The following is a 13,756-nucleotide window of genomic DNA, read 5'->3' as shown; positions in this document are numbered from 1 at the left end:
CCACTAAACTGTGATTGTTTGGGGGCAGGGTTCTCCATGTTTGTCTTTTAGCAACAGGGCACCAAAACTCAAAATCACCAATAAAGATAAAAGCAGTTGCTTCACATCTTATTAAAATAATAAACATTCTTGTATTCTTGTAATATATTTCCTGAAAATCATCATCAATGGTAAGTACAAAATGTTAACCTGTGCTGATAATTATTTAGGAAAAAATGAAACCAAGGTCATTTTAAAACAGGAGGTGACTGAGTCTGTCAAGCTCATTCATAAGGTTCTAAACGCTGGAGTCCAAAAAGCAACTGGGCTCCACAGAGAAATTTTTTTCTTTAATTTATTACTTGAAAATTTCATACATTTAAGCAACACTCCTTGATCATACCCACCCCTCACTACCCTGTGCCAATGCTTCTCAGGACCCTTCCCCATTGCATCTCACCTCTGACTTCTTGTCTTTCTTTTATAATTGTTTATTTTTAAGCCATGAGACCAGTTAATGCTGCCCATATGTGCATGGGTATGAGGTCATCATCTGGGTAACAGACAACCTTCCAGTGGCCACACTTGAAAGATAAATGACTTTCCCCCTTCTAGTAGCCAGCAATTGTCAATAGCTCCCCAGCTAGGGGTGGGACTTATGACCCCCATCCCCAGATCCTTGCTTTTAACTTAGTGGATCTTGTTGTACAAGTTTGGTGTAGGTAGCACTGCTGCTGCAGACGTGTGCTGTGTCAGCCCCGTCACATCCAGAGAACAACAGTTTACAGCATCCTTCCCCACCTTCTGCTCTTTCCATTTCTCTGACAGCCTTCTAGGTATGTTCACTCATGGTCACATGTGATCAGCATCTTGAGCAGTCCTGCATCTCTGTGTTAATCACTTCTCAGGCAATAAGAAGCTTCTTGAACCAAGGTCAGGAGCAGCACCAACCTATGGATTTAAATATACCTATTTAGAAGGCAGTTTGACAACATGACCATCTATAAAAACAACATCTAAGTTCTCCCTTAGGGCATATGACTTCCTCATGAATTTTAACCTTGTTTAACATGCTATCAGGTATAAATTCCCTTCTGTAATGTAGTCCTGTTATCCAATCAAGATCGGAGTTGCAACCTCTAGAAAGTTTTGCTACTATTGCACTAATGGGCAACTTTAAAAAAGAGTCTAGAACCAGATGGATTTATTGCATAATTCTACCAGAGCTTCAGAGAACTAACATCAATGCTACTTAAATTTTTGCATAATATAGAAAGAAGAATGTTTTCCAAACTCTTCTTATAGAATAAGTACTAACCCATACAAAAACAAGATAAAGACATCACACGAAAAAGAAAGTTAAAGTTCAATTTCCCTGATGAGCACAGATGAAAAAAAACTCTCTTTAGAATAATTCCAAATAATGCATAGTGATAGATTATGCCAGTTTCCCAAAGGAAGGAAGCACAATTCTGACATAGGTAGAGTGACTTCTTTTCAAGTTTTTGAATATAGAAATTGGAGAGAAAGGAGCATAGTCATTTTACAAGAGCAAAGATTGGCATCTGCTGCTCTGACCTCTGACCAAGGTCAAGGGTTGATGGTTATGAATCATGTTGACAATATGACCCTGGGTACAATGAGATGAAAATGCCCTTAACTTCAGTAATCTTTCATCCACAGCACCAGTGTGAGCTTTGGAAAGCCCCACAGGAATGCCAATAGTACAGTAGCCTACAAAATCCCTGACTAGAGTTTTCAAAGTCATGAAAAAATGAAGACATCAGAGAAACTGCCACAGTGAAGAGGGGCCTAAAGAACAAGGCAGATCAATGTTATGAAGAATTCAGTTTGGAATACCAGAACAGATAAAGGTCACCTGGAGAACACTAGCTAACTAAATTAGCCATGTACTCTAGTTAATGTACTGTGTGCACTGTAGTTAATACAGATACTTCATTAACTGTAATAACTGTGTCACATGGTAGGTAAGATGTTAGCACTGTAAAATAATGTTGTTCTTTGAATGTGTTCTTTGATAGTGTGTGTTGGAAATTTGATCCTTGCTGTAACAGTGCTGGACACAGGACCTAAAAAAAATGATTATACCATAATAGCTCATGAGTGAGTTAATGCCATTACAGAAGTAAAAGAGCTCTCTCTCTCTCTCTCTCTCTCTCTCTCTCTCTCTCTCTCTCTCTCTCCCTCTCTCCTTCTCCTTTCTCCCTTTTATCTTTCACATTTCTCTGTGAGGCATGATGCTGGCTTAATTTTGTTAAAACAAGATTCTTCTCTCCTTAGTCTCTTTAGTGGTTTTATCATTAAATTGTAATGAATTTTAATTGGGTGGTAGGGATTCAGGAAACTCTGACTTGAGCCCAAGTTCACAAATACAAATCTAAATAGTGGGATGCAAATTCTTCACTACATGGGGCAACAGAAGGTTCTTCCATCCAAGCACAGCTTTCTGACTTCTGAGAAAAGGGTGGACACCAGCTCTGTGTGACTTCACCTGGATGATGTCAGCCAGCCTGCCAGCCCTTGGTCCCACTCTAGTATAGATTACACCTAAAGAATACACCTCAGTAGCTTGGATAGTTCTCATTTTCACAGGTACATCAGTGAAGTGCTTTTGGTGAGAGGGAGGACTTCCTAGAGCACCCCAAACACTCTGCTAATGAAAGCTACTCAAGTGGGTCCTACAGAGGCTGAGATCTTCCATTCCACAACACAGAGCCTATTGTCATGAAGTGGGTTGGAACAACCCTATCAATCATTAGTCAAGAAAATGCCCCACAGACTTCTCTACTGGCCAATATTATGAAGGCATTTTCTCAACTGAGATTTTCTTTCCTTCTAAATGATGATAGTTTGGTCAAGTTAATAGATTGCTAGTTGATAGATGGCACAGATGTATACATTTATAAAATGTATTTAGAGACATATATACACATAACTTATTAAATCAGCTTACATTGTACTTGTAACAAAAGATATCTAACACTGGAGAGGTGAGGAACCCAATAGTCCTTGAGGCTGGATGCCTATAGCAGTCCCAACGTGATGTTGAAAACCAGGAAGGCTCCTGGAGAGCTGCTGGTCCAGAGTCAGTGATGGAAGCCTGGACACACTGGCTCTGGAATCATCACAAGAATCAGCAGCAGCAGCAGCAGCAGCAGCTATAGAGTAAGTCAACTTCGAGGCAAAAGAAAAGCCCAAGCCAGGATGGACAATACTCCTTCTGCTGTACTCTTTTTATCAAGACTGCTACCAAAAGGTGTTACCCACACTTGGGACGGGTCTTCCAATATCAGTTAAGGCAACCAGGACAATTTCTCTGTTATGGCTTGTCTGTCAGATAATTCTAATTTGTGATCAGACTCGGCAGTGCAGCAGATGCTCAGCTCTAAGAGCAACTGGCTGGTTGTGCAGAGCTTCTGGCCTAGGTTGTATTTCAGAGAAGTTTTGTAGTGTGTGGCTTGACAGGCTTTGCTCTCTTTCTTTACAGCCCCACTGAGGAGACACCTGCCTCTATCCCTACCTTACTACCAAATCTTCAGTATTTGGGCTATGTTTCTTACACTTCTACAGGCTGATGTTTCTGGGTTCACCCCATCATTAACTGTCCACTGTCACACTCAATGTCCTCTGTATCCCTCTCCCTCCACCCATATACTATTGCTTTGTTTCAATATCATAGGGATTGAGAAAATGCCAGACGTGTCAAATCTGCCATCATCCTGTAAGGTATCTGTCTGCTACCCATTTTCCTATGAAAATACCATCAGGGTTCAGTGTCTTCTTGGTTTCCTTGAATTACACGGGACTTACTACTATTAAAGAAATGTCCTGATTATCACACATCTTAGTGTTTTGTATTGTTTATTTTTTGATAGGTAACAGTAGGTACCAAAATAACAAAAGCTAGCTAGGATTAACTGTTTCTATAGAAATGTCTGATAAGGCTGTAATAAAATCAGGTTTCCAATTTTGTTCCTTACATTTATTTCACTAATATTTATATGATATTAAGCACAAAACAGTTCAACAATCAGCTCTTTAATTTTGGTAAAACTCAAGCTCTCGCCTGGCGGTGGTGGCGCACGCCTTTAATCCCAGCACTTGGGAGGCAGAGGCAGGCGGATTTCTGAGTTCGAGGCCAGCCTGGTCTACAGAGTGAGTTCCAGGACAGCCAGGGCTATTCAGAGAAACCCTGTCTCAAAAAACAAAAAACAAAAAACAAAACAAAACAAAACAAAACACCTCAAGCTCTCTTTTTTCACATACTGACCAAAGCTGCTATGAAAATACACTCCAAAACCTCATGACGTTTCAGAATTAGGGTTTCACAATGGGCACCAGGAGTCAAAAAATACTCTTGAAATAATGGTGGCAATCATGGAAGGGTGCAGTCGGCTTCTTCAAACTTGTTTATGCTAGAGGATTTCTAATTGTACTAGCCAGTTCCTATATCTCAGCACTTCCAGTTTCGAAGCTGGAGCCCAACAGCCTTCAGGATAGTCATAGGTTTAATCAATAGAACTGTGTGGGTCTTCAGGCTGTTGACTAGACAAAGAAGCTGGCTGATTCAGATTCTGGGTGTCAAAGATCTGTAACAGATACTGGGAAACTTGGACTTTCTCATGAAGAGACCATGCATGAGCTGTACACTCTGGGTAGCTGGGCTGTTATAATCTGCTTTTTGGTTGCTTTGATGGACACTGTGGCCAAAAACAACTTGAGGAGAAAAGGTGCATTATTTAGCTAATGCATCCTGATCACAATCCATCACTGAGGCAAGTCAGAGCAGGAGCTCAAGCAGAAGCAGAGCCCAGAATTCTCCTGTTTTTTTTTTTCTCTCTCCATTGTTTCCTTAAGGAGCCACAGTCATCTAATGATGAATGGGGCCTCTCTGACTACTAAAGCCCTGAAACTTGTATATACAAGTGTCTGCTAGTGTGTACATACAGTGTACATACAGGCACCACATGTGTGCCTGGTACCTGCAGAGGCCAGAAGAGGGTGTCAGATCTGCTGGAACTGGATGGTTGTGAGCCTTCTTTGTTTATTGCAGAACAAGAAGCAGCGGTTCCATCAGAAGCCAGGAGCTGTGATAGCCTTCGAAGGCCCACCTCTCCATCTGCCAGCAAAGCCCCACCAGCTAAAGAATCCACACCCTCCCAAAATAGTGCCACTGGCATTTGAAACATGAGCCTATGAGGAAGTTTCAGAATCCAACCATAGCACAAACTTCACACATAAATGGAAAATCTGTATGATAGAGGTAATGGGAAATAAGATCTGCTGGTTTTAGCCAATAGAATGGTTGGAAGAAACAAAGGAAGGAAAAGATGAATGCCCAGGTCTCTATTTACCAAGGTATAGAAAAAATTATATAATAAAAATGGTGTGCATTCCCTCCAAAACAAAGGTGTAGGATGGACCACATGGAAAGGTGTGCTATGTTCAAGGACTGGAAACATTAACAGCATGCAGTTTTCAACAGTCCCTAGTTTGTGTATGGGATGTAATCCAAATAAATATGTCAGTTTTGCAAACGTTTTATAATCAACTATCTATGCTAACAAGCTTATTTGAAAAATGATCAAGAAAGAGTAAAGAATAACAATATGTAATTGGCTAGTGACACTGGCTAGTGACACTGATAATAAAATATCATAATCCTACACAGCAATCTGTAGGTGGCCCCAGCTATGTATCGATGTATGTAGCTTGCTGGTGTACACAGGTTCTGGGTTTAATCCCAAATATCACAATCCAAAAATCAACCAACCAACAGCAACAACATGCTTTTTCTTCTTGACGAAATGGAGCAATGGATCAGAATTTTTAAATCCCAGAAACAGATTCTATCACGCATGCAAATCAGTGAGGGAGGAGACAGACTTTTGAGATGTTATTGGGAAAACAGTATAGTCTTCTGCTAATATAAAAATGATCCTGTCCACAAACCAAAAAATGAATTTCAGGGATAGAGATTTAGATGTGAAAAAGGATTCCTGTAAGTTGGAAAGTTCTTCCCAGTTAGCTGGCTTTCAAAGTTCTGGAAAGTGCTATGTGGGCCAGGTCTGCATCTCCCTAGTATGGCTGTTGAGGCAAGTGTTCAAGAATACAGACACATGTAAATCTGCACCATGAAAATATTTGTAAGTACAGCATAATTGAAGGCTATGGGCTAACAAGAAACTGTCTCATAAAATAAGGAGAGCCAATTAATGAAGTCAAGAACCCTTGCATTTTACTGTATGACTACACACACACACACACACACACACACACCATTTCTCATGTTACATGGGTTGTTATCCTCAGAAAACTTGAGCTGCAAGAGAGAAAAAGCAACAATACCTCATAGATTAAAAACAAACAAACAAACAAACAAACAAACAAAATAAAGCAAAAAAAAAAAAAAAGACAAAAAGCAAATAAGCAAAAGCTATCCAATCCTCTTAAATGGAATTTTGAGTCTCAAACAAAATAAAACTAGCAATCAAAAACACAATACATGAGCAAACAAAGAAATCCTTCAAATAATAATAGGATACTTGATACTATTAGATAATTACTGTGACTATTTGGGGGGTATAATAATGACACTATGTTTTGTTTTTAAAGTATTTTTATCTTTTATCTACAAAATCCTCAAAAATATTAGTAAATATGTTTTCTTGGTTATACTTCAAAGAATTTAAGAGGAAGTTATTTTGCTACACGATTGCCAGTGAGCACCCTTATCAAGTGCTGATTAAATAATTTTTCTCTTCATCCTTTTAACTTGAAATAGATGTGAAGTTTTGTGGCAAACAGAAAAATTAGAGGATGCCTTCTTCCTGAAAATATTGGTCAGTCTATGTACAGAATACATTAGCTGAGTTAGGAGGGTGAAATATCCACCTTGAATGTTATTTATTCTGTGTATTTTCAGCTAGAGAAAAATACAGATCCACACATGCACAAAAGAGCTCCAAAAAGCTGTTATTTTGTGAAAACTGAATTGTATATTCATCTACATTAGTAAAGGAAACACACATTCAGGCATAGGCTTTTTTTCCTCATGCCCACTCCACCTTTCTGCCCAGGAAAACTCTTTGTTCAGGAAGAAGACCCCAGATAGAGATGACCACAGTAGGCTGCCACGGAGGTGGTCATAGTAGGCTGCCATGAAACCAACCACAGCAGACTGCCACAGAGGCCACATCGTTTGTGTAGCACAACCCTTGCTCCCGTGGTATCCCACTGTCTCTGTTTTGTGAAGAGAGTGAACTAACCTGTGGAGTACTTCAGGGCTTCCTGCTATCACATTCTTTTAAGTGAGGACATTAAACTCACTTGTTGCTCTTTGTCTGTTAATTCAGATTTTCAGAGGCTTGGACTCTGACCTGCAGAGACCAAGGAAAAGCTCTCTTACCCACCAAGCACAGGAAAGCTTCAAACTGCTCTTTGGAACTGACAATGTCCTGAAACACTATGCCAAAACCTTTCTCTTATTGGATACATTGTGTGCATTCTTAAAGTAATTTAATTCAGATTTTAGTTAGCTCATTCAAATATTATTTTATGAGAAACGTTCAATGTCTGATTTGCACTCATCCACAAACAAGAACAAGCCACATTCCTAACAACAAACTCCTATATGTTAAGCTGTCTACCCTTTAAAGTATGAAGCTGTCATTTTGCCAAATAGGTAAATGTTCTGCTTGGAAGAATAGTTTCACTTATTGATTACACACAGGAAACCACATGCAAGTTGCAACAAACTGTCATTACAGCTGACAGTTCCTCAGCAGGGCAGAGCTTCTGTCCTTGAAGATGGTAGGAGTTGTTCTCAGTGCTGAGTGCTCAGGCCTTAGTTTTCCTCTATTCCCTTCTCTCTACCTGGTGTCTTTGCAAAATATGACTTCATGGAATTCTCAAGGAACCCTTGAGGAGGGAGCAAAGGCTATCAGGTTTTTTTTGTTTCAAGGCTTGGAAGTCCCAAACAATTTGCTGATCAAAGAAGGGACAGCTTTGGCTCAAGTGGAGAGAAATTGTACTCTTGTCTTTATCAATTGCATGCTGAGAAGGAAAGGCTTGCGTGTGCCCTCTGAGGAGATTGGCTTGCACTAAAGTATCAGAAAAAACTTCTTTTTCACAGGCTACCCCTTGTCAGCTTGAAAGATAGACAAACAGCTAGATTCTGTGTGTTAGTGTGCAAGTCCATCCACAGTGCTGCATACTGCAACCTAATCTCTCTGTGCTGCAGTTAACATGCAGTGTGCCCCCAAACACCCGTGTGCTCAGGGCTTAGGCTCCAGTTTGGTCTCTGGATAATAGATGGGTGGGTCCTGGGAAGAGATGTTAAACCATTGGACGTATGCCCTTGAGGGAAATAGTGGGACTCGAATCTCTTTCTCATTTTGAGATCTAGCTTCATGATGGTTTTAATGAAAATGGCCCCCATGGACTCATATGTTTTAATGCTTGGTCCCCAGTTGGTAGAACTGTTTGGGGAGGATTAGAATGTGTAGTCTTGGAGAAGGTGTGTCACTGAGGGTGGGCTTTAAGGTTTCAAAAGCTCATGCCATTTCACCATCCTCTCTGTCTCTCTCTGTCTGTCTCTGTCTCTGTCTCTGTCTCTCTGTCTGTCTCTGTCTCTGTCTCTGTCTCTCTCTCTCTCTCTCTCTCTCTCTCTCTCTCTCTCTCTCTCTCTCTCTCTCTCTTCTGTTTGGAATCAGATGTAAGCGTTTAGATACTGCTCCAGGGGCATGTATGTCTGCCATGACAGTCAGGGACTCATCCTCTGAAACTGTAAGGCTGATAAACTCTTTTCTATGTTACCTTGGTCATAGTGTTTATTTACATCCTTTGCATACTTCTTTAGCAGATGTCTTTCCAATCGTGTTTTTCCAAGTCTCTAGCCAGCTAAGCCAATCCATTAGCCACAGCCTACGAGTCAGTGAACAACTGCACATTTGGCCATTTCTCATTTCAGACAAAATGTATGACCATGGGCACTGCCTGCTATAGAGATTTCCCTTTGCCAGTGTCTTTTAGGGTTGTTGCAGAAAGATGGTGTAATGATGCAGCTGTCCACTTCTGCATGGTGTCAGCATAGCCTGAAAAACTATTAGTAAAGCAGACCCTGGTTTTCACTTCTTCCATCAATTGATCACAGGGAACATCCAATGAGGTTATAGATATATGCTTGAGATATGAAGATATAAGGCTTTGTCACAGTAGTAGAAACCATAGGCAGCTTGAGAAAATTCTCCATGTGCCCTCAGGACCAATCTTATATATACAACTTCCATTTGATAACTGACTGCTGCTGTGCACATCCAACTTTATAGCTTGGTAGTCAGATAGCACTGAGCTCATGATGAGCAGCTTGGGTTGCTTGGTAACTTGGTGGCCCATTGTCAAATGTTCATTTTCCACTAAGGTCCAATAGCAGATCAAGAGCTTTATCTTCAGATTATGGTAGTGCCCTTTTCCAAAGCCCCTAAGGCTTCCTCTGTAATTCACCTATAGGGGCTAGCCAAACGCTTCAGACTGTATCCCTAACTGCCAATGACACCACAGGCCTGCAGTATCATATGGTCCAAGTGGTAGAGCAGCCTGCACAGTGGTCAGGACCTGTTGAAGAGCCTTCTCTTGTTCCAAGCCCCACTCAAAGCTATCAGCTTTCAGTTGGTTTAGGGGCCAGAGTAACAGATCCAAGTGAGGAATGTGATGTCTCCAGAATCCAAACAGGCCCACTAAGCAGTCTGCTTCTTTCTTGGTGGTGGGAGGGACCTGGTGCAATAATTTATTCTTCACCTTTGAAGGAATATATCTGCATGCCCCATGCTACTGGACTCCTAAAAATGTCACTGAGGCCCTTGAGTTTTGGCTGGATTTACTTCTCATCCTCTGATGTGTGTATACATTACCAACAAGTCCAAAGTAGTTGTTGCCTCCTGTTCATTCTGTTCATTTAGCATGATGTCATCAGCATATTGGACCAGTGTAACTTTTTTTTTTTTTGGAAGAGATGGACAATGAAGATCCCTTTAAACTAAGTTATGACATAGGGATGGAGAGTTCATGTATCTTTGAAGTAAAACTGTAAAGGTATATTACTGGCTTTGTCAACTGAAAGCAAATTGCTTCTGGTGTCCTTATGGACAGGTACCAAGAAAAGGCATTTGATTAGTCGGTATCTGTATACCATGTACCAGATGTGTTGATTCCCTCAAGTAAGAACATCACATTTAGTATGGCAACCGCAATAGTAGTCACTACTTAATTAAATTTTCAATAGTCAAGTGTCATTCTCCATGATCATCTGTCTTCTGCACTGGCCAGATAGGAGAGTTCATCAGAGATGTGATGGGAACCATCACTCTTGCAGCTCTCAAGTCTTTGATGGTGATGCTACTTTCTGTGACTCCTCCAAGGATGTGAATTTTTTTTTTTCGGTTCACTATTTTCCCTTGCAGAAGCAACTCCAAAGGCATCCATTTAGCCTTTCCAACCATAATAGCCCTCACTCCACAGATCAGGGGGAAAATATGAGAATTCTGCCAACTTCTAAGTATACCTATCCAAATCATACATTCTGATATTGGGAAGATAACTACAGAAAGAGTTGAAGGACCTACTATGAGTCAGACATCAGCCCAAACTCCATCAATCACCTGAACTTCGTAAGTTTATCACATACTCCCAACTGTGACATGCTGCCCCACTACAGGGCCAACAGCAGCAGTAACCAGAAGTGTAATCTCCATAACCAGGAGCAAAAATGCCCTTTCTCTCTCTGGTAGATTGATTAGGGTAGGTATTTATGTTACAGCAGCAGCAGGCTGATTAATTTCTCTTTCCCAACCCACCATAGACTCAACAATAACCTTATCTACTTGAAAGGACCAGGACCACAGTACAGGAAGCGTGTGAGAGGCTGACTGGGGCTAATCTTTACAACTGTCACCCCATGGCATATCTCGCACACATGGGTACCGTTTCTACGGCAGCTGCTGTCTTGTGACTGACTCTACACATGGCCCTTCCTGGGGAGAATATTTACCCTTTGTCTCATCCTTCCTTCTATGACTGGCCCTTTCAGTTGTTAGGGAACAATGTTTTTAAACTCACTCGGCAGAAGGAAACAAGGGAAGCCTTTCTCTGCTTCCTGCAAAAGGTCATATGGACAAAGAGCATGGGCAGAGCGGTTCCCACTGGACATGCAAACACACACAGAAACGAACTCAGCACACTGGACATCAGGGTTAACCCTTGCTTCCCCGGAGAAATGAAAACTGCTTTTCTGTTGTCAGGTTTTGTTGTTTTGATTTTGAACTGAATTTATACAACATAAAAAAAAATCAAGAGCAAATCTCTGAAACATTTGCTTGCTCTGCCAGTGCTCAAAGCCCAGGGAAGACCCAGGGCTTACCAGCGGGCACTGGGCACTCCTGTAGCAAGCTGGGGTTCCTCCCAGCTCTCAGGATAGTAATCAGAGCGGAGCCACTGGGGATATTGAAGGCTCATCATCCTGTAAGGACTTTACCCTACAGTACCAGTTGAGAGAGAAATAAACTAAACTAAAAAGAAGTGTGCTTGTTGAAACTGGCCTGGCTTTTGTCATGTGGTTAATGATTTCAGTAAGGGAAATTAATGTTTAATTCCTTTTCATGGCTCTTTCCAGCATTCCTTGTTGTGGTAAAAACGTGTTGTGTCTCTCCTGTATTCCCAGACAGCTCATCCCATCACAGGTAGGATGCTTTGCTCCTCAGTGTGCTTTATTGGCTGGCACCCCTGCTCTCTGAGAGTCCTGCTTCTTTTGGGCTGTGTTATTGTTGCTTCGGGGTGAGGGTTAGGTCATTTTCAAATTTCTGGAAAAATATTTTAATAGATCTATCTCTCCATGGAGGAATTATAATATAAGAAATATATAATAATGGAACCTACACAGTAGAATATCATCTACACAGTAGAATATCATCTCCAATGCCACCATCGCTAGTAGCAATCACAAAAGATACTTCAGCCATTTACTACGGTGTAGCTTTCTAAATGTGCAAAATCCCACTTGCTTATCAAGACATATAAAAAGGACAGAACTTTAACACTTGTAAGCTAGCTATAAGGAATTCTTCTGTAAGAAGATGCAATGGATAGATTTAAATAGATATTTTTGGCAGCTTTGCGAGTGACACAAGCAAAAAATGGGTTTGCTTTTCCACTAAAGACTACAAGAAAATCTATGCTTTTGGACCTGTATGTGAGACACAAGCATGGACAGAAATAATAATTAGAAAATATGTTTAAGGTCCCGCCTGCCTTCCTACCAGAGTAGAATGAGATTAATGTGCACAGCACAGAGCTTTCTAGAAGCCTGCAAGGCTGATGGCTCAATTTGAATGTGCGTCTCCCAGACTCCATGCCCCCTTTCATCCCTTTCCTTTCCTCCCTCAGGTCTGCACACCCCTCCCCCTCCTTTTAAAGAAGAGAGAGTGCTGTTCTCAGAACTCTCTCAGGCTTTCTTAATTGAAAGCAACGATCCAGAGTCGCTCCTTTATGTTAAGTGAAACACTTCTGCATGGATCTCCAGGGATGAAGTGATTAGCTCAGCAAGAAACAGGGACGCTGGCTATTCCTGCGAGCCGTGGAAAGAATTAAGCACAACTTTGCAAAGATAGCACTGAAAGAACAGGATTTTCTTTCAAAACATGTCTCTCTCTGAAACATCAGTGCAGACATACGTCAAGATAGAAACCGGATCGTGTTTCGAGCCGTTGAAGACTCAAATTTCGTCAAGCAAGACTGTTTGTTCCCATGCCCAAACTGTCCTACACTGCCCCGTTGTCTGGACGAGAACGGAATACAACCAACTTCGGACAGCGGAGCTTGAGCTGGTGCCAACCTTGCTAATGAACACGTGGTTTCAATAACAATGGAACTACTTGCTGGAGGGGTGGCCAGGTGCCAGGCACTTAGTGTCGACGGGTAACCTGTTTAAGAAGTACCATCTCCTGATACCATTGCATTTCCCAAAACGCCCCATGCACACCTCGAGACTCCACAAAACAGGGAGATCATGGTTGCAGCCAAGAAGGAGAAACCCTGCAGAGGTCTTGTGCAATCTGGAGAAGGCAGGGGTGTGGCGTAGCGCTGGGGTATTTCCATGTTTCAAGTTCCTGGTGTGTTGGATTCTGGAACTAGAGGGTCTGAAAACCAGAAGACAGAGAAAGAGAGTTTACTGATATTCCCATTGCACTGACAAAATGGATCCAATTACATGATGGTAGCATTAAATGTTATTAAGAAGGAATCCAAAGTCTTGAGGCCAGACTTTCACAAAATCATGATAAGCTGCTTATAACAGCTGAAATAGCACCCTCACTTTGCTGACGGGAAAAGACTTGGTAGTGTTGGCTCACGGTCTGCTGTGCTGGCTTGTGACCATGAGGTTAGCACATGGAAAGGGGACGCCTGCACCTCCATTAGATCTGGAGGTGTACTTGACTCTTTTATTTGTTTTTGTTCCTTCAATACATTTTTGTGAAGTACAACTCTAAATGGCTTGCTGAGGCCATTGGTGACCTCCTTGGGCCTGGTCAGTAGGGACTGACCCTTTTAAAGGATGGACCGTCTCCTTTCATTTACTGGTTCTCTTCTGTTTGCTTTCTGTTGGTTTATTTTCAAATTTGTATGGGACAAAACTTATCCTTTGTGGCGCATCATTTTTCTCACGCCCAATAATGACTACATTTTAGAATTAATACATTTTTAT

The 13,756-nt window shown here is 41.4% G+C and overlaps 1 long non-coding RNA gene across 1 annotated transcript in view; it reads right to left on the bottom strand.

Annotated features, from left to right (window-relative positions):
- Positions 1–490: 490 nt before the first annotated feature.
- Positions 491–13,756, bottom strand: part of LOC143441704 (uncharacterized) — a 31,909-nt gene continuing 18,643 nt past the window's right edge. Inside the window, exons 3-4 of the long non-coding RNA XR_013109328.1 lie at positions 13,034–13,190; positions 491–930 (exon numbers count right to left, since the gene is read on the bottom strand). This is a non-coding gene — a long non-coding RNA (uncharacterized LOC143441704). The remainder of the gene's footprint in view (positions 931–13,033; positions 13,191–13,756) is intronic.

This window comes from Arvicanthis niloticus, chromosome 3 (genome assembly GCF_011762505.2).
Source record: "Arvicanthis niloticus isolate mArvNil1 chromosome 3, mArvNil1.pat.X, whole genome shotgun sequence".
Taxonomy (NCBI): domain Eukaryota; kingdom Metazoa; phylum Chordata; class Mammalia; order Rodentia; family Muridae; genus Arvicanthis; species Arvicanthis niloticus.
The sequence above is the reverse complement of the archived record's forward strand: the minus strand, read 5'-3'. Positions and strand labels throughout refer to the sequence as shown.